Source organism: Dipodomys merriami, unplaced genomic scaffold (genome assembly GCF_024711535.1).
Source record: "Dipodomys merriami isolate MVZ:Mamm:240054 unplaced genomic scaffold, mDipMer1.0.p SCAF_31, whole genome shotgun sequence".
In the NCBI taxonomy this organism is placed as follows: Eukaryota; Metazoa; Chordata; class Mammalia; order Rodentia; family Heteromyidae; genus Dipodomys; species Dipodomys merriami.
In genome coordinates this window covers 7395353-7417414 of record NW_027204604.1, presented here as the reverse complement: position 1 = coordinate 7417414, position 22062 = coordinate 7395353, and positions in this window count along the sequence as shown.

Genomic DNA, 22062 nt, shown 5'->3' with positions numbered 1-22062 from the left:
ATTTTAATTTTATTGTCAAGGTGATGTATAGAGGGGTTACAGTTACATATGTAAGGTAGTGAGTACATTTTTTGTCAAATTTGTTATCCCCTCCCGCATTTTTCTCCCACTTTCCTCCCCCGACCCCAAGTTGTACAGTTACTCTCCAACATGTTGTCTTGTGAGTATGGCTGCTGCATTCGTTCACCCTTTGTCCTTTGTCTCACCATTTTGTTGTTCCCTTTCCCTTCCCTCATTCAGAAAAACATCTATACAATACCCACGGTACCAAAAATCCAAGACAGTGACAACAGGGGATAAACCATAGGAAAGAAACACAAAAGAGAAGAGATCATTTCACATAGTACATTAAAAATAAGAACAACAACGAAAAACCTCTTGCTTCCATATCTTGGAGTTCATTTCGCTTAGCATCATCTTATATGATCCATATGTACATAGCTATTGGGCTATTGTGATCCTCTGCTAGGACTAGCCTAGACATAGACTAATTATTACCAATAAGGGAAACCATAGACTCTATGTTTCTTTGGGCCTAGCTCACCTTCCACAATCCTTTTATGCAAAGCAATTCCGATAGATCCATCGAGCACTAGCTCTCTGACCTTGCCCTGTTTGGGTTATTTGCATTTTTAAAAATAAATCCCTCTAGTCCATTCACATGAGTATTATGTTTTATTTTTATTTTATTTTTTGCCAAAATATCTGTGAGGAAGGCACTGTTGTTGTCACATATAATAGATGCTCATTAGTATGTGCACAATGAGCAATCCGCTTTGCAGGTATAGTAACTGAGCCTGAGAAATACTAAGCACTAGGGACACATAGAAAGGGAGACAGCACAGCTGGAACAAGAATCCAGGTGCAGCCTTCTTGAAATCTGTGGCAAGAAGACTGAAGAACAATTGTCTTTTCCCCGTCACAGTATTCTGGCTGAAACATAGCACTGGGGACTTCCAAATGGCACGGGAAGTTTCCAGGTTGAGTTTTCTCTGTTGTAGGTTTCAAAAGCTAGTGTTTAATAGAAATCATACCTGGATGGTTTGGAAGGCCTGAAGTCTGGTCTTGGCTCTGTGGGCAGACAGCAGAAGGGCCTGTGTGTGTCATATAAACTACCTAACTACCTGACTTCAATCCCTCCATTGATAAAACAGTGTGAGAATAGGACGGTGTGCTAAGGATTATTTTATCTGTGATCACGAGAACTTGAATGTCTGCTAAGGGGAGCCCAGGTATTCCCTGTCTCTCAGGTGAGACACACAATATATGGAGTTGGCAGGTGCCCTGCAATTCATGCAGCAGGCAGCTTCCAGAAAGTCTAATTAGCAGCCTTGCACCCTGCCTGGTCCCAGGCAACTCTGGATCTCTGGAAAAGCTGCCAGCATCTCTCTTCCTCTGATTTTATTAGGCCCATAACTGTACTTTTCATTGCTTACCTGTGGTGATGAAACAAGTATCAGCGTTTCCATAATGCATGACTCGAGGAGCAGGACTGGGCTCGAGCATCACTTTTCAATGCAATGATGCGGCACCAAAAAGCCATTCTTCACCAGGTAGGAAGTACTCCCACGCTGCAATGCCCTTGCAACAGTCTCCAAGATATCCGTGTGATAGATCATACATTTGCCTGAATCAATATTTTCCTGGCACCGAGAAGCCATCCATCCATCCATCCTTCCATTCTATTTCATTTGATAAAGGCCTCTGTGTCGCCTTGACTCGGGCTGACAGGACCACAGGCCCTTCTTTGCCACCTGATGGGGGACGTCCGGATGAATGATGGCTTCATAAATTACCATCTAGGGAACAGAGCCCCCAGAACTCAGGCAAGCCTGCCCAGCAATTGAACAGATGGCCAGGAGACACGGTGTGAAGGGCAAAGGCTCATAGAACTTGAGCAGGAAAATCTCTTTGCCCAATGTTCAGATGTATGAGATGAGGACACTGAGGCATACGGAGGAGGAATAACTCATCCAAGCTCAGACAGTTATAAGTGGTCATTGGATCCTGACCATGCATGTCATCCCGAGAGACTCCGACTTTGCTTTTATTTCCTTGTTTGTTTGTTAACTGTCCAGCAAAGATGGAGGGTAGTGGTCCCTGTTCAACTCCCAGAAACAAAGAGGAATTGAATTTGAATCCTCCTCAGCATCCAAAAGACTCTGTAAGGTTCTCAAGTACTTGGGCATGAATAGAATTCAACGTCTGCTCTGCAGAATCTCAGCTTCAATCTATGGCTGAAGAAATAGGGTGACCAAAGAAAGGTGGCATTTCCAATATTCACCTGCCATTGTCTCTCAAACTCTGACACATACAGTCATCTCTTAGCATCTTAGATGATTGATCGGTGCCAGGATAATCTACACATACCACAATCCATGGGTGCATAAATCCCTTTCTTAAAAAAATGTCTTAATATTTGTATGTAACCTATGTCCATCATGCTGCATACTTTAAAGCATTTCTAGATTATTTATAATATCTACTGCTATGTGAATAATCATTAGAGTATCATTTAGGGAACAATGACCTCCACCCCAAAAAAGAATGTACATGTTCAAAACAGGTGCAATTACTTTCTAGGTACAGGTTCACAGGTTCAGAATCTGTGGGTTCAGACTAGGTACTGGTACCTCACATCTATAATCCTAGCTACTTAGGAAGCTATTAACTAAGGATTACAGTTTGAAGACAGCCCAAGCAGAAATGTCTGTATGACTCTTATCCAATGAGCCACCAAAAAGCCAGAAATATAGGCATGGCTCAAGTGGTAGAGCACCAGCCTTGAGCAAGAAAGCCAAGCAAGAACACAAGCCCCCCCTACATACTATTTTTACAATAAAAGCATAGTTTTTTAAAAAAAAGAGTACAACCCCCCCAAGTTCAAGCCCCCAATACCAGCAACTGTACCTGCCTCTTTAGTTAGCCTCTACCATAGCGCTTCTCTTCCTGTTGTTCTACAGCTTATATCCTTACACACAGAATCATCCAGCACTTCCCAGAAACCCTCACACTTCATTCTTGGGGCTCCCTGGGCAACTTCCTGGTTCAGCAAAGTCTACCTTGTTCCCCCTCTCTCCTTCCAGTGGTACATGTTCAACAATGATAGCCCCTAACACGAACGGCACTAATCTACAGAATTTGCTGATTTCAATGCTAGCAACACTGGACTACAGCCACTTTCAAGGTATCAATGTAGTGTCTCTAAACCTTGGGAAGCGATGCGCACTGAGGCAGTACATCCTCTTCTAGTCTGATAAAATAGATGAAAATAGCCTTAGGGGCATAGATAATGGTCAAATGTAGTCAACTAATTAGGAAGCAGTTTAAGTCTATACTAACTCTGTTCTTAATATAAATTTTTAGTTGTGATTTTACGTGATTTAATTTGCAATCGTGGCAGCGTTTAAGTGCTGGCTGAATGAACTTTTAACATCTGGCTCTGATGAATAAGCTGGTTCAAGCCGGTTGTATACAGTGCTGTGTTCCAGTCTCCCCTCCTGATTCCCTATAACCTCCTCTGTGCTGGCCTCGTGGTCTTTCTCCTAGAGCTACCTCCTCATCTGTCCATCAACTTCTTTCTACCCTACTCCCAGCCATTATGGTTACCTTTCTGAAATGTAGTTCCTAGTCGTCTCTACTGAAAAATGTGGATGGCTCCCCAGTAACTCCAAATGGGAGTATAAACTCTTTAAGTAGTCGAGGCCCCGTGGTCTCTCACTCAAGGGCCCATAAGGTTCCTGAACTTTCTTTTCTAGTTTTATCTCAATCAGAGCTGTGCAGCAATCTGGATGTTTCATAGGCTGGCCGGCCTGGGCTGGAAGCTTGTCCTTTGCCAGGTATTAAGTAGGTGACTTGAGGCAAACAGGCTAGCTCCTCTTCCCATCACTTCCCCAGCTGAAAAGTTTGGACCTAAAGGAGGACTCAGAAGGACTAAATCAGATCCTGCCCAGTACTCTTAATACATTGACAAGCCCATTACAGACCAGGGGAGGCATCCGCTCCAATTTGCATGCATAAATACCTGGCCTTTATCTCCTCTTGTTGTAATTGTGATCCTACTTAATAGATTGTTTGGGATGCTTGGCAGTCATCTCTGTGAAGTCTGAATTTACAGTTCTCTTGCCATGCTAGACTCTCCAGCCTTCTCTTTGATTCCTTGTTCCACATCTAAGTTTCTGCTTCTTCCCTCTGCCCCTCAAACACGCATCCATCCCTTCCGCAATAAAATTACAACCCCAATTAAAAAGTGCACAAAGACTTGAATAGACACTTGTTTAAAAAAAAAAAAAAGCACAGAGTCAACATGAAGAACACAGCATTAGTCATCAGGGAAATATAAGTCAAAAGCAAATGAAAGACAACTTCACACCCTTCAGGATGTTTGTGATCAAAAAGACTATTTCAAAAAACATCACTTAAAAATCACTTTATATGATCATATGCACCTAGCTATTGAGCCTTTGTGATCCTCTCTTAGGAGGTTTTTCATTATTTTGCTTTTTGTTTTCTGTTTCTCCTTTGTCACTTTTTTTTGTTATTATTATTTCTTTTGTCTTGTGTGAAGTTTATCTATTTGGGGGAGCATAAGAGAAAGCACAGAAATCAAGGGACAAAGGGTGAACTACTGTAGCAGTGATACTCACTAGACACTATGTTGAAAATGAACTACACATCTCGTGGGAGAGGGGAGCCAGGAGGGAATAAATAAGGGAAGAAGCAAGAGGTGACACTGTTCAAAAAGAAATGTTCTCATTACCTTACTTATATAACTGTAACCCCTCTGTACATCACCTTTACAATCAAAGGTAATTAATTCATTAAATTTTAAAAAGACATACCAGTTGGGTCCTGGTGGCTCACACCTATCATCCTAGCCACTAAGGAGGCTGAGATCTGAAGATCATGATTCAAAGCTATCCTGGGCAGGAAGGTCTGTGAGACTCTTATCCCAAAGCGGTAGAGCACTAACCTTGAGTAAAAGAGCTCATCCAGGCCCTGAGTTCAAGCCCCACCACCAACCAAAAACCAAAACCAAAAAAGGCAGACCCTAAAATGGAAATGGAGACACTGCAGCTACTTTGGAAAACAGTCTGTCTATTCCATAGAGAGGTAACACAGAAACAACATGCGCCCAAGCCACCTCGCCCCTATGTGTAAATCCAAGAGAAAAGAAATCAAAGATCTACACAAAAACAAGTGCATGGATGTTTGTTGCATGGTTACTCAGAAGGCTCAAATACAGAAAGCCCAGAGGACCACTTCACCCATGAATGCATCAACAAACATAAAGTACCCATCCATAAATGGAATATTTAGGGTCACCAAAAGAAATGACACCTCCTGCAACATAGATGAACCTTGAAAACATGATGCTAAGTGAAATAAACCAGCCACAAAAGAAGACATGTTACATAATTCCATTAGGATGAAATATCCAGATCTATACAGACAGAACATAGGTAAGTGGATGCCTAGGGCTAGAGCTTAAGAGCCCAGGAATGGGAGTGAATGCTCATTAATGTAAGGTTTCTTTTGGAGTGATGAAAATGTTCTAAAGTTGGATTATGACAATAGTCTCTCTCTCTCTCTCTCTCTCTCTCTCTCTCTCTCTCTCTCTCTTACACACACACACACACACACACACACACACACCTCTGTAAATTACTAAGAATCACTGCATAGTATGTTTCAAGGGGTGAATTGTGTGGAATTTGAGCTGTATCTCAATAAAAAATGTTTTTTTTAAATACCTTGATGGGGAGGGAATGTCATCCATCCATCAAAGCCCTTTTCTAGTGTTCACCTCCCTGCCCCAAAGTGGCTGCAATTGCCTGAATTCAGATGAAACCCCATTATTCCACTGGGTCTTGTTTTCCTTATTTCCTATATTTTGCTTTTTTTTTTTTGCCTAGTTATCTGTGTACCATTTTTACCTATTACACAAAATGGCTTCAAATTTTGTAAATGAACAAAATGGAGCTGATTCAATCTATTCCTGTAAGATGTTCCCTCTTGTATTCTGTTATGGTTTTTTTTTTTCCTATAGGCAAGAAAAGAATGGCATTTCTGGCCTCACAGGAAGCTATGCCTGACCAAGGGTGGTCCTAAGAATGTCATTCATTATCATAGTGTGGGGGTATGGAGGTTTGTGGTAGCTAGTCCATCTCTAATTGGGTAAAATCTACTGCAGAGCAATGACCGCATTTGCAAGCCGAGCCTTACCTCAGCTGCGAATTGAAGAGATATACAGAATGCTTCCCTTGGCACTCAGTTTGAGACTCTGTAGCCAGCAGAAGATCAAGTAAATTTGCTGACAGGGTAATTGCCAAGGATAGAAGAGAACCTAATTCTTCAACAGTTTTAAGTGTTTCTTTCACCAAGAGGCACTTGCCTTTGGAATATCATGTTGCCTTTGCTTTGACTTACGAACAGAAATTTGTTCCACCTCCAGTCCTGGATAAACAGAGAAAAGCTAGTTTGTCTACTTGTCATTGGGTAGGCCATGGTGATAGAGACGGCTTAGGCAAGTCCTGAACTTGGGCACTAAACTGGTACACAAGGGCAAAAGATCCAGAGAAAGAGATAGAGAAAAAGAGATAGAGAAAGAGATAGAGAGGGGGGAGAGAAAGAGAAAGAGGGGAGAGAGGAGAGAGAGGGGAGAAAAGAGAGAGAGAGAACTTCATCAGGCACAAAAGTGCAGTGCAGAGCAAAGAAATGGAAGTCTGTGATCAGTCTATCTGGGTTAAGGGATAAGGAGGCCCTTACAAACCGGAGATTCAAAACTGTCTGTGAATAGGTGCATTTGTTCTGAAGTACGTTGCACAAAGGGCTCCCTGAAATCTAATTTAATTCTTTTCCTCCACTGAAGATCGAGTGGAGAAGACAGAGGCAATCCATTTTCATCACAGCCCCTAGTGGTCAGCTGCTGCCACCTCGTCCCTGATGCCTCGTTTGCGGGTCACTGACACTGAGGTACATAAATGCTTGTGCATTGACATGTGCGTCTGAGAACACAACTTCCAGGGAGGAGGGGGAGAGGAGTGTGTGCACATGCACACCTTTTCACAACACTGGTGTGGATGCTGAAGCTGTTGGGTAGATATGGGGATCCTGATTAAGATGTGGTAAGCTGCCCTAGGAGACAGTGCAGGTTTTTTAAGACCAGTAGGAAAAAAAGACATTCGAGTATCGCCACCTAATGGTACATGGACATCATTGCAGTCTTGGTCCTGTTCAAGATAAACAGACTAAATAGGCTAAATAAGACTCACAATGAAGGATGGGATGATCTTCCCAACACATATTCCATATTCCCAGTCCATCCGTTGGCCTTAAATGACTGTGTGCAGCACCTGTTGTCTGCAACATAATTTGTGACAGTGCTGCCCCAGTGCCCCTATTCTAGCTCCTGTAGGTATTGGCTGCTTTTTGACTTTGGGGGTCCCCTTCCCCGCTTAGCACAAATCCTTGATCCCTTTTAAAAATACACCTCTGAGGCCCTCCCATTGCAACTGAACAAGTCTGACCACCCAGGACAGCTCTCATTTCATGCATCTTGCCTGCAACCAACCTGCCCCATTCATCTCCATCACAGGCTCCAGGGCCAGGTCATAGGTTGCACCTATGCACCAGGTCATAGGTTGGCCTGGGTTCAGCACATTTCTCTGCGATCAGGCCCTGAAAGGTGGAGCCCGATTCAGTTGAGGGGCTGGTGTGGGGGGGGCGTGCTTTGTGGCCTCTTGCTACACTTGTGTCAAATCATAATTCTTTTTTTTGGGGGGGGTCCGGTCTTGGGCCTGGACTCTGAGCCTAGGCACTGTCCCTCAGCCCTTCAGCTCAAGGCTCTACCACTTGAGCCACAATGCCATTTCCGGGTTTTTTTTTCTACTTATGTGGTGCTGAGGAATCGAACCCAGGGCCTCAGGCATGCAAGGCAAGCACTCTACCACTGAGCCACCTTCCCAGCCCCCAAATCATAATTCTTAAGGTGAGCTGATTCACTCTTATTGGTGAAGATTAGAAATTCCAATCTCAATAACCATAAAGGAAAGTTGACTAGACAGCACAGGATTTGTCTTTGTGATAACAGGCCACAATCTGTCTCCTCCTCTTCTTGAGTTCATCAATTCCTCTTCTCCCAACAAAAGGAGAAGAGGCGATTGTTTCCTTTTAAAGGTTAGGGGGAAAAAAGCAAACATCTGGAGAAGTGAAGCCACTTGCTTGTGATCATGAAATCGAGTTCATAAAAGCACTGTGCCTTGGCACTGTCTTGTGGGGTTAGGCTGACACCCCTAGTGAATGTCCTTCTCTGTGTAATGACATTGGCACTGCAAAATGCATCCTACCACTGGAAGGTATTGATCATTTTTGCTTTGACTGTTTCTTTCCTTATCTACCTTTGTGCAATTAGGCACCAAGTCCTAGTGACTTTTCATGTGAAAAGGCGACAGCATCCACTTTTCTCCAATTTTAGTGCCTTTCTAATACCAAACATCAATGCTAAGGACCAACTGCAGTGCTTACAAGAACGAATGGAAGGAGTCACTCCATCTATATAACTTCCTTAAACCTATTCTCTCCTCCCTCCTTTCACTGGGTTTTGGTGGGCTTTATTGTGCTCTTTTCATGCATAGATAAAACGTACTTCTGTAATATTCATTCTCTTCATTCCTCCTTCCTTACTCACTGATTCTACACCTGCTCACACACACGCCCCAAAATAGTCCCTCTTTTACAATCATATCATGTTATTGAGTTGAAGGGCTCTAAATTCTATATACAAATGAAAACATGGCATTTGTCTGTCTGTCCTTGATTTATCTTGTTTAGCATGATAGGATCCAGTTAAAAGACTACTTTCAAACATCAAAAAATGGTCCATAGTTTTATCTATGAAGACTCTGAGAACCTAAGGGGCACAGTGACTCAAGCCACACAGGTTTGCTCTGGGAGGCCATGGCTTTGAATCAGGTGCAGAATTCCTTCCACCATACCATCACTACTTCCTATTGCGTACCCCATGTTCTGAAGCATCCTCTTCTCTCTCCACTGAAGTCCCACTCATCACACAAGGCCGAGCTTAACTTTCAGCTCCTCGGTGTTGGTTGCTCACCGTACAAGCCCACATGGATATAAGCATCTGCTGAATTAGTATGACACTAGTTCTCACTCCACACCTGGTACTACTACTTCCCCAATGTCTGACCGTGGCATTTATTGCCCATCTACCAAAATATCCTTCTAAACTGACTAGCTAGAGCTTCCAAAACCCTTTCTGGTGCAGTACTCCAGGTGGCCATGGCAACCAGCCCAGGTTAGCATGACAGATGAATCATCTTGAGGCCCTGACTCTGTCCGTAAACTCCATCAGGCCTGTGTCCCCTTGACTCAGCTACATTGGACCTCCTCTGAGTTCCAAGAATAACCCTTCACCTTACAAACACTCAATAACTGTCTGAATGTCTGAATGCCAAGCATTAAAATGATAACTAGCCTTTACCCAATGTTCAGCTACAGAGTACTTTCACACAAGGTACCACAGTTCATTCTGTGGGGGAGGTATTATTATTATTATTATTATTATTATTATTATTATTATTCCTGAGTCCCCTTCAGCCAGGCTTAGCTGAGAGTAGGAAGGTAGTCCATGAAATTGCAGTGTGAACCTGAAGACAAAAGGGACACAGAAGTCACACACCAGGCCACCACTTGCCACTGAGACACACGGCCAGGCTGAGACCTACACATTGCTCCTAAGGTGTTGGATCCCGTGCCTGTTCCATGTTTGAATTCCACTGTCGCTGCTGTACTTTCTTCCTGGTAATGAAGCAAAACCTGGTGGGTTAATTAATCCTTCTCAATGCTGGGCAGCAGTAAGAGGATCAAGAAGAAAGCCTCTCTCCTCCTGAGCTCCCACGGGGGCCTGGCGGGGAGCCCACAAGGAGATGGAGCACAGCCTTCAGTCTGTTAATTGTTCAAGAGCAAATCATCTGTCAGCAGGAAACAGGACCAGAAAGAGAGAGAGAGAAAGAGAGGGAGAGAGAGAAAGAGAGGGAGACCACTGAATTTAGAGTCGGAACAATAAATAACACTCAGCTCGAGACCCCTGAGAAAAATAAAGCTGCCGACATTCTGCTTCTGAGGGAAAACAAAAATGTTCAGTGTTGCCACAGACCTGTGGAATACAGGGGGGGTTGGTAGAAAATACAGCAAACGATTCAGATGGACTGCCTCTCCATTCACAGCCCCTCCCAGCCCAGCCCTGCCCCACCCTCCTGACCCTAAGAGTCAGAGACAGACTTCCAGTTAAACATGATCTTATAGTTGTGGGGAGGATCAAAGCTGGGTGCAGGTGGTTCACACCTGTAATCCTACCTACTCAGGAGGCTGAGATCTGAGGATCGCAATTCAAAGCCAGCCCAGGGAGCAATGTCCATGAGACTCTTATCCCCAATTAACCACCAGAAAACCGGAAGTGGTGCTGTGGCTCAAGTGATAGAGGGCATACCTTGAGCTAAAGAGCTCAGGGACAGTGTCTAGGGCCAGAGTTGTTCAAGCCCCATGACTGACAAAAAATAATTCATTTCCCAGAGGAAGTCCCTGTTGAGAAGGTGGCCAAGATGCATTGCAAGATCCTCCCACTGGCCTGTTCCCACACACATAGTCCCTCCTCCACCCTGTGCACAACACCCGCTCCCCCCTTCATAGACTTAGAGACAAAGTTGTAGCCCCTGTGATCTGCTCCCTCTCCTGCTTCCTCTCCAGGTCCCCAGACAGCCCTGCATTGCTCTTGGTCCCTCACTCTTCCCAGCATTGATCCCACTTCAGTCTGGGCCCTTTCAACCTCCTTCCCCAAGGGGGGGCTTATTCCTTCACCTGTCTAATCCTCCTCTGCACTTCAAAATCACCTTTGTACCACTTCCCTGTTCCCACCCTGTGCTCCAGAGCACTCCCCTCCTCTCAGACACTCAGAGAGCCAGTACACCATCACATCTGGGAAGATAGATTGCTGAGCCAGATAACCCAGGTTCAAGGCTGATTTCCTTTGGTTCCTGCTGTGATCTTGGCTCTGATCTTTCTTAACTGCTGGGTGTCTCTGTTCCTCCCTCATGAAATGGAGTGGTGATAATAACAGTTCCCACTTCATAGAGTTGCGTGAGGATCAAACCATTTTATACATGTAAATTACTGGGAACAATGCTCACTGTGAGCTGTTAGAGATGTTAATCATATTCTTCATAGTCATTGGTGTGTCCATCTTTCTCCGTAAGCTCTGAGAAGTTTGAGGGAATGGCCCTCTCTCATTCATCCCTGTATGTCCAGCATTCAGCCTGGCACTGCCAAATTGCCTTGCTTCCTTCTTGCCCATAAGAGGAAGCGTTCCTCTTATTTTGTGACTTGCAATGATTTCTCAAGGGTTGGACCCAGCCTGTTGACATAAAGCGTGACTACTATGTGACTGCTTTGGGCTAATCAAAACACACCTGAGTGGAAACAACAGTCCAGCATTTCTAGAAAGATGCTTCAAGAGGTACTGGATTCTGCCCTCTGCCTCTGTCTCAGGCAGGGGTTGCTCTTTGAGCCTGAATTCCAGAGGTCTGAGCAGAACCACAGCTGTCCTGCAACCTGCAAGCTGTATGAATGGAAATGGATGTTTCGTGGTAAGGCTTTGAAGGTTTGGGACTGTTTCTTGCCACACATAACCTAGTAAGAACGGGTGAGTACAGCTCTGCAGAAGTTGGTTGAATAAGTGGATGTGCTGATTCCAGCCATGAAGGAGAGGGAGAGTTAGGGTGTCACCAGTTCCTAGCCGCGACTATGGGCTCAATCACATCAACAAGTCAACGCACGGGAGCATGCGCTTTTGTTTAAGAGCAACTGTATATTCTGACATTTATTTTGAAATAAATACTTGGTAAACTTTAAAATAGAAAAAAAAGGAGGCAATGATTTCTAGAATCATTGAGATGCACTAGAAAGTTGCCACATGGTAGTGGGGAGGGGGTTGGGAGTCAGTGAGTGGGAGTCATGGGGAAGACAGCACCGTGGGGGCAGCTGCTCTGCTTCCAATACTTTACCTATGCCAGCTCAGCAGGGCTCTTGACCATTCTAGGAACAAAGTATTTTCCAGACATGGAAACTGAGGCCTAGAAACCACATGCAAATCACCAGAGACAACAAAGTCACGGCTCAATATGGAACTAGAGGGGAGGGGAAGGGGAAAAACAAAGGAGGAGGTAACACTGCTCAATAGGAAATGTACTCATTATCTTAATTTATGTAACGGTAACCCCTCTGTACACTATTTTTACAACAAAAAAAAAAAACATAAAAAAGTAAAAAAATAAAAAAACATGGAACTAGATCTGCTTGAGCACAGAGCGAAGCCTCTCTCTACTAGGAGACACTGTAACCATGAAAGTAGTTGGAGAAAACCCAGGGAAACCTGGCTCTCCAACTTTAATCCTCCTATGCTACCTGGCATATGGCCCAAAATGTTAACTGTTAGAGATCTTGGTGAAATCATCCAAAAAAATAACCCTATTGGGATGAAGCAGACTATCACCCGTTTACTCTAAGTCAATGGATCCGTTTAATCAGATGTTTGTCTTATCACAAAATTTAAATCAAGATTAAAATCCAAGAAAAGAAGCCTACAGAACTAAGCAGGGAAGATGATGAGTGAAGAATACTTTGGGGGGGCGGGGAGGTTGGCAAGTGGAGGCCATAGGAGACAGCTCTGGTCTGTGCCAGTCGCTTGCTATGACATACAGATGCCAGGCTTCTAGAAGCTGCAAATCTGAGGAAAGCCTCCAAAGGTTTATAGGTTGTCAACAAAGTTAAGTTACTTTTACCATTACATGCCAACAATTCCCTCCAAACAATCATATGAGTTGTGATCCATTGTCATCTATTTGTGTTTCCTAGACACTTGAGAGAATTGCATGGTTGCAGGGACCTATGCTTGGAGGAGAGGGGAGAAGAGAAAGTCACAGTGCATTAAAAGAACCATGTGACTAAGAGAAAGAAAAGAGACAGGATAGGGAAAAGCAAGCCCAAAAAGGTAAGTGGGAGGTCACACAAGACAAATTTCTTCTAATGCATTTGGCTTGAGCTGGCTTCTCTCTTCCCCCATTTCAGCAGTGTGTCAAGTAAAAGCAAACTCTGATAAGGAAAAGCCATTTGTTCCCAAATAAACTTCATTACTCTGCTAAATATCTTTACTGGATTTCATTTGATCCTAGTCATTCTCAATTCAATATTGCACTTGGCCAACTTAACCTTTTAAAAGGAGTTTTATTGATGGCATGTTATGCAGACATTAACATTTCTCAAAAAAAAATAAAGAAGTGGAAAGAATTAAATTGCTTTGCTTAGCGATCTTAATTATCTGGAATAATTAGCTCCAGTCAATTTTCCCAAAAGAGCTCTCGGGAGAAATCAGTGTTTGGGGAATGAGAAAAAAAAAAAAAAGAGGTGGGGGGGAACCAAGCTTGGGACAAAAGCAAGCATTTGGCAAGTTATTTGGAAATATCTAATTAACCCCAAGAGTGAAGCTGACAATCAAAACCACTTTCTTAGTGCTTAATTATTAAAAGCAAATAAAGAAAGTAAATATTCAGGGAGCTAGTCTATTGGGCTCTGGAAAATAGGAGTCACTTTGTGCCAACATACTCAATAATCCCCAAACACACAGGCACATGGGTGTGCTTCAGTGCCTTTGTTCCTGATAATCTCTGTTTTAGGTATTCTTCCATAGCTCCTTTACTCAGCCTCCTGACAGCCCTCCCTGGTCGTTCCAGATCTACCTCTCTCCCCAAGGAAAACCGACCTCTGCTCCATGCTTCCCTATCCTTGTGTGACTGCATTATATAATCATTACTTCTCCCCCACCCAGCAACACACACACACACACACACACACACACACACACACACACACACACACACACACACACACACACACACACACACACACACACACACACACACACACACACGCACGCACGTGCTCAGTTTACAAGCACTGCAAAATGTGTTTAAGTATACACTCACTACACTCACTTCTTTGTTCCCAGGGCCTAGAATTTCTGCAACAGAGAAGCATGCTTGGTAAGTACAGGTTGAATGCATCTACAGATCATTAGATTTTTGTCCAAAGTCTGGCATATAACACTGCCTTTATTTCATTCCTCTTCCTCCTCCTCAATTCTTTGCCCCTTCCTTCCTTTCTTCTTTCCTTTGTTCCTTTCTTCCTTTTTCTTCTCTAAGAAAGAAAAGCTTGCCTTCTTTTCTCCCTCCCTCTCTTTCTTTCCTCCTTTTTTCATTCTGTCTTTATTGCTTCTCCCTCCTTGCCTCTTTTCTTTCTTTCCTTCTTCACTTTCTATTTATTTCTACCATAAAAGGTTTTATTTCCCTGCCTGCTGGAGCCTGTGGACAATGTTCTATGTGAATTTGTCATTTTTGACTTGTGATTGATTTTCAATAAGCCAATGCAAATTGCAATCGACTGGCTGAGGGACCAGTAGCATGGGGTATCTTGAGCAAAACCCCACTTGGAAGAAATCTTCTTGGTTTGTACTCATGATTCTTGGGCTTACATACATGGACTTGCAAGCCCTTGAAAGGGGTTTTTGAAGAAACTTAGGAAGGAGAAAAAGAAAGGAGGGAAGAAAAAAATCAGAGAGGTACCTTGTCTTCTGATGTGTCTTGTCTATCTGTTGTGAGGACTGTAAGAATCTTGGGGCCATTAGTAGAAAACTTACTCTGAAACTCTACCTTGTATCTTCAAGGCAGAGTAAGAACTCTTAAGGCACATCAAGTGCAAAGTGGGGGTTTAGGAAAGGCTATTTCATTTTCTACGTAAGAATGCCACCCTACTAGAGTCTGCTGTGATTGTCAGCTTTCCATTACTGTAACAAAAACAGTTGAGAAAATCAACTTACAAACAGAGAAAATCGCTCTCAGATTCAATATGCACAAAGATCCTCCCCAAGCTTTCTTCCCCATCAGCCTTCTTTTCCTGTAAATCTTTTGTTAATTTGCACCATCATTTTCTAAAGCAAAGACTTTGGAAATTACCCTTGATCCTCTCTTTCCCTATCAGCAAGTCCTGAAGACTTGGCCTCCTAACATTTTTACTTTGCCTTATCCTCTATTGCCAACATCATTGCCATCATCCCTTTTTTTCTCTGCACAACAACCACTGAACAGATCCTCTTGCCTCCAACCTGACTCATTTGACTCCAAAGTCCCCACCTATCACTCCACTGGAGTCTGGTCAGTACAAGGCCCAAGCTCCCAACAGACCTAGCCTTCGCTGCCCACACACTTCCATACTCCACCTTTCATTTCATGCACCCTAAATGGCCTACAGCTCCACCAAAACTATTCTGAGGTTTTGTTCCTGCTTCCTCTCTTTCTGAATCTTCTTCCTGCCTTATTTCACCTGGTTTTTGCTAACCCTTCCACCTTCTGTTCTGGCATCTTGTCCTACAGAGAATATTGCTAAGCTCTCAATACTCAGCCTCTTCTCTTCCAAGCTTGTTTTGTGTTTTCCTCTGTGTTACTGCAACTAAGAATTCTGTGCCTATGTCTGCCCTGACCTCTCATGATTACACTGACTCTACTGATTACATCAGCCTCTCTAGGACATGAGAGTTGTCCTCAAGGACAGTGATCAGCACCCCCATCCATCTTGTAAGTGCAGATCATAATGTGGTGCTTGGCACTCTGCAGTCACACCTATGTCTGTTGAGCTGTGCTTATAGGCCATCCTCCATTGAGAGGGCAAACAGAGGCTTGGCTTGAGCCAAGATAGGCTGTCTTCAGAAGCATCAGGGAAGATCAGAACAGCCCTGGGTTCAAGAAAACGTTGAGAAGCTTTTCATTTTGGTCTTGTTTCTTTAAGGTAGATTCTGAAAAGTAGGGGGGTCCAGGTTATGTGGATTGAAAGCTTAGCTCTGCCACTGTTAGCCAGTAGTGAAGAGATACATAAACTCGCTACTCTTCGAGTGAGCTTTCTATTCAATTAGAATTATGGGTTTAAAAAGAAAAAAATAATTATAAAGCTCATAACTATAGCCTGGAGTGGATTGACTTTGGTTACTTAGAGCACAAGCTCTGTTCATTGGCACATAATTTTTATTGATCATTTCTAACTTTAATTATTGATACTAGTTATTTTCCACCTCTTAAATCCCTATGATATATGCCAGGAATAAGAAAGATTCCCCAAGAAAATGTACTTCAAGGTAGATTTTCTCATGAAAATTCTCATGAGGACTAAGATTTTGTCTTAGTCCTCATGATAGTGGTAGTAGAAGTAGTAGTGATGGTAGTGATTGTGGTTTGATTATGGCTGTGGCATCATAATCATGATGATGATGATGACGACAATGAAGCAGATGATGATATCTCTTATTGACTCTACCTAGTACCTAAGCACTAGTTTGTAGTCTTCTCCGTGTATTAACCCAGTCAGCCACCAGAGTAACCTGATAAGGTAGATGGTATATTCCCATTTTACACATGAAATAATCAAGTTAGCATAGTTAAGTAATATACCCATGATGCATAGTATGGAATAAGATTGCACCTTAAATTCAAGTCTGCCCATCACTAAGGGCTCTAGTTTTCTTACTCACACTGGGTCATTTTTTTTTTCAGCCTCAAGCAACTCAGTGGGAATCATCAAGCAAGATAGAAAATATTTTGTATGCTATCTCCACAGAGACCAGCTAACTGTATTATGGACAGATCGCTGTTAGAAAATTGTGATGGCATATAATACCCAGTGACTGGCTTGTAAGATACTTTCTTTACTGTATTATTCTTTAAAATACAGATATTGGATTATCCATTTACTTTCATAAGGGCTCTCTCATCCTGAGATTCCCCCAACGAACTAACTTTGAACAGGTATGTGGTAAATTCCAGGCCTTTTGTGGGTCTGAGGATTCAGGGATGATTAAGCCACAGTTTCTGCCCCTAAAGTACACACCGTCTTATGGGAAAGACTCAGGAAGGCACACAGTTGACACAGGATGATAAGGAAATTTCCCATCTACTCAGAGCTCCACTACCTTGGAATGGTGTGCAGTCCAGAATCTCTGCTTTATTTGATCGCCACACATGCATTGTCCTGAAAGACCTCAGACTGGCCTGGTGAGGTTGGCATAGACAGAGCAGAGTGTGTCCATGGGCACCAAGGGCCACTCTCCTCATGTGGACTCAATCATAGCCAGTCTCCTTGCTTGAGATGCGAAAGAAATGACTGGGTCTGGACAGAGAGAAATCACTGTGTTGCCAGATGGATGTTTTTCACCCGTTCCCCTCTCCTTTCTTTGAACTAACACATATGAAGCTAGGTTCACCAGTATGGACAAGAAACTTAACCCACTGAGGCGTCCATAGTAACTATGCCAAGAGGCAGCCACCTTGAAGCAGTAATAAAATGGGGATTGTGTTGTTGATTATTGTGTTTCTCTCCATCCCATTTTCCAGTCCATACTCTGGGCTGTGTTGCTGCTGCTGCTGCTGCTGCTGCTGCTGCTGCTGCTGCTGCTGCATCAAACTCTCCTCTCCTACTGGACCAGGAACATGGCACCTCTCCAACATCAGGAAGTATCATCCTTCTCCCCTGACTGCAGATCCCTGCACTGTCCTTCCCCACAATCACCCAGAGCAGCACCACGCTCCCGATGGTCTGGAAGGATGGCCCTGAACAAATATTGGTACTTGGAAGGTTAATAATTTACAAGTGAAGCACAGCAGACAAAAAGTCAGGGCTTTCCTTGCTGGAATAGCGTGGGTTGTGAGATGCACGCAGCCAGCAGAACAGAGGGGTGCCAGGTGGCTTCTTTGTAAAGTCCTCAGCAAGGTGGGCCAGATGCCTGGCCTCTCCCATGTAACCACAGGAGCTGGGTAGAACTCAAATGTTTGGCCCCACCGCAAATATCTCCTATATAAAACCCCAACAAGATGCAGAGGTAGCACTTTCTCTCTCTGGTGTCTCCTTGGAAAGGCTCAATCTTCATACCTGGAAGGACCCACCAGCCCACTAGACTTGGATGAGACATAGATAATCTGAAAGAAACATGTACCGAGTCCACTTTCATAACCAATTTGGAAATCCATGGGCTGTCAGAGGTCACACAGAGGAGTGAGCAAAGGAAATGAGAGACAGTGGCTACGATCAGCCCATGCCGGGAAAAGAGGCCCGCAGAGAGTAGCTGGAGCCAGAATCATCTGATCTGAGAAAGAGGTGGTTGGAAAGAGAGGGAGATGAGTATGGTGAGGCCAGAGACGTTGATAACAAGGAAGGTTGTATACATGGAAAGTTCAAATGCGTATATTGAATTCCTGTTGCAGGAAAGAAATGAGTGGGTTTGCTCGTGAAGAAAATGCACTGTGGAGCAGGTACTATTCCTCCCCTGATCTGCCTCACTGCATATGAAGATAGGTTAACAAGAAAGAACATTTAGTCATTTTAGTAATTTTCCCAATTGGAAGACAAGAAACTCATGTCAGAGGAATCTGCTGACATTATGTTAAGAGGCAGCTCCCCTTCAACAGTGAGAACATTGGGATGTTTGCCCAGCCCAAAGCAAAATCTACAATATCACATGCCCAAACAAACACACACAAGTTACTCAGGTATGATGACTACTCACACTGGCACACACATGGACTTAGACACACTAACATGCACACTCAATTTTTTTTTGTCAGTCGTGAGGCTTGATCTCTGGGCCTAGGCGCTGTCCCTCAGCTCTTCAGCTCAAGGCTAGTGCTCTACCACTTGAGCCACAGCACCATCACAGCTTTTTCTGCTTATGTGGTGCTGAAGAAGCAAACCCAGGGCCTTGTGCATGTAAGGCAAGCATTCTATCACTGAGCCATTTTCCCAGCCCCACACACTCAAATTTGCACATACCTTTCATACATAACTACAATCACACATGCTCACAATTGCATTCACACACATGCTCACAAGGGCAAACACACCCATACATATAAGCTCATCTAGAAGAAATGCAGAGGGAATGAATGTCCATGCTAAAGACTGAGGGAACAGATTGGAGCCAAGGCAGATCCTAGCAGAGAAGTTCTTAGCCCTATCCTTTCTAATTATGTTCACATACTCCCAGTTCTTGCCCATCTAGAATTTTGTGCCAGAAGAGGCTGCTCAGGCTATTTTCTAGCCACTATTTCCATTGCCCATAGCTAGTTAGTTCAGAGGCTGGATGCTGACATTCAATCATTAGCCATGTTTTATCTCTTAGAAGTGGAAGGTTTGTCCAGGAAAAAGAAATCATTGGCACTGAGTCAGAATGGCAGGGGAACTATAAAGAGAAAGGTCTCAGGACACACACCGCAGCTGCTGGACCTCGCTGCCTCCCACTCTGCCCGAGACTTCCAGTTGAACTCACTTATGGATTCTGTGATACATTGGTTTGCTTCCTATGCATATTTTTATTGCTAAAGTTAGATTAGTTTGGATTTCACTTACTTGCAAACAAACAAACCAAAAAAAGGGGGGAATGGCTGGAAATCTATCCACTTCTATTCAAATAGTCACCCCTGCCTCTCTGCCTCCCACGGGAAGAAGTCTACTCAAAAAATTCCTAGAATTTGTATGGTTTTATTTTCCTCTCCCTATCGTTTATTTCTCTCTTAGCATCAATACTTGACCATAAGTTTCTTGAAGGTAGGAGCCTTGTCTTATGAATGTTTGTGGCCCATATGACCCTAGTATAGCCCCTTGAACAGGAAAACGCTTGATAACATATTTGTTGTTCAACAAATGAGTCAATATGTGTGGCTGAATAAATGTGGTAATGATAAATTATCTCTGGTGATAGGAAATATGTCTTGTCTTTCTTTTCTCCTAGAATGGTGATAGGTCATACTCCTTGAAACTATCATCTTCCCATGTGAATAATTTTACTTTGTTTCCAAGTACATTTGTTGGCAATCAAGCATATGCCAGACACAAGGAATCTAAAAATGAGTAGCATCAGACTGGGCCTTAAAGAACCTGCAGGGGGTATAAATGAGGCAAAGGAATACCACTCCCATCACAGAACACAACCCTCCACACCCTATCCCTGGGAGCAGCAGAGGTAAAAAAGTCACATCTTGCACATCCACCCCGATCTTGCAACAAGATCATATTAAAAGCCATTTTTCAAGGCTGAGTAAGATGTTTATGACCTGATAGATGATGGCTGGCAAACTCATTTCATCATAAATATCACAGCAGATAATATACTTCAGTATAAATGATGCATCTGCCTTTGCCAGGATTCTCGGAATGAGTAATGCATCACCAATATAGGCTTCTTAAAGATAAACAAATTATGGGCTGTAATTACCCAAAGTTTGATTTTCTTTTTTTATGAGCTCTTCTTCACTCTGATCACACTCGGGGTGGGAAGATGGAAGAAATTAGGACTTAAAGAAAGAAAAGTGTCTGCCTCCTCAGAGTGAGGTAGCTGCCATGAGTTGAGCTGTAGTAGGAGCTGGTGTTTCCACTGAAAGAAAAGGCTTACTGATAGGAAGATGTGCTGAAAGTAGGGAAACTAGAAAGGGCAACATGTGGTGATTTCTCACGGTTATTTGTTCATCTTGTTTTGAAGATAACCTAACATACCAAATAAATGATCTGTCTCTTTTGGACTCGTCCATTTTATAGATATACATACACCTGCTATGCAGCTATGATTCTACATCTTCAGGCTGTCTTGCCACTGCAGAGGGTCAGGCCAAGTTTTGCACATTCTGTAACCCTGCCAGGGTTCCTGAATTCCATCCTTCCTTCTCTCTGAGTAGCGTGTGTATTGGTCAGTTTTCTGATGCTATAACACAACACCTAGGGCCAGTTCATTTACAAAGGATGGAGATTTGTTGGGCTGGCATCTAGGGAGGGCGTTTGTGCTCTATCATCCCAGGATGGCAGGTAGAAGGGCAAGAGAGAGTGAGAGGGAGGGAGCAAGAGAAGAGTGAGTTTGTTTTTTTATTATAAATCTGTTCTCATAATAACTCTATCATAATCATGTGATAACTGATGTAATCGACTCTTTTGGGGTCCACTTGCAAAGTGGTTTCCAACACAGAGCTGGGGGTGAGGGAACATGTTCAAGCCATAGCACAGTATTTCCTGCCTCCTCTTAAAAGGTTTAACTATGTTTCAAATCCTTCACCTCCAAATAAACTCTCATCTTTTTTCATCAACTGTTCCACCAAAATATCTCCTCTATGATTTCTGGACATGTTGTCAAATATTCGCACATGGAAATTAAATCTCTCCTTATCTAAGGGACCAGATTCTATGGAGCTAGTAGCTTCTTGGGGTCAGAGAAATAGTTCAAGGTAGGAAGGAACACATGTCATTAAAAACAGTAATAAACCTGGGGCTGGGAGCGTGGCTCAGTGGCTTGCTTGCCTTGCATGCACAAGGTCCTGGGTTCAATTCCTCAGCACCGTTTAAGCAGAAAAAGCCGGAAGTGGTGCTGTGACTCAAGTGGTAGAGTACTAGCCTTGAGCTGAACAGCTGAGGGACAGCACCCAGGCCCAGAGTTCAAGTCCCATGACTGACAAAAAAAAAAGTAATAAACCAACAAATAAAAGGATCACAATATTAGAATAATTTGTGGATTGGGTATCAGGAGATCTGGGATTGAGTAGGACCATTTTTTTTTTTTAATGAAAGTGGTATTCCTTCACATCTCATCAAGAAAATCAGTTTTTCCCTCACTTCGAAATGAGAATCACCCATGTGGTAGGTTTGCTTTGAGGGTTTCATGTAATAATGTTGAAAAGTCCTGCTCACCTTCTAGGTGTGTGATAAATATTTATTTCACTCTAGATTCCTAAATCTGAATAGTAAAGGGGCTGTGAACGTGTACAACATCCCATGCTGTGTTTCTGGGGTATCTTTGACATTAACATTCTCTAGACATAGGCAAAATAGAACTAGTTTCCTTTATCAGTGTAGACCTGGGAGTATGGAAAAGTTAAGAGACTTACCAAGGGCCACGGGGAGAAATAAAACCCA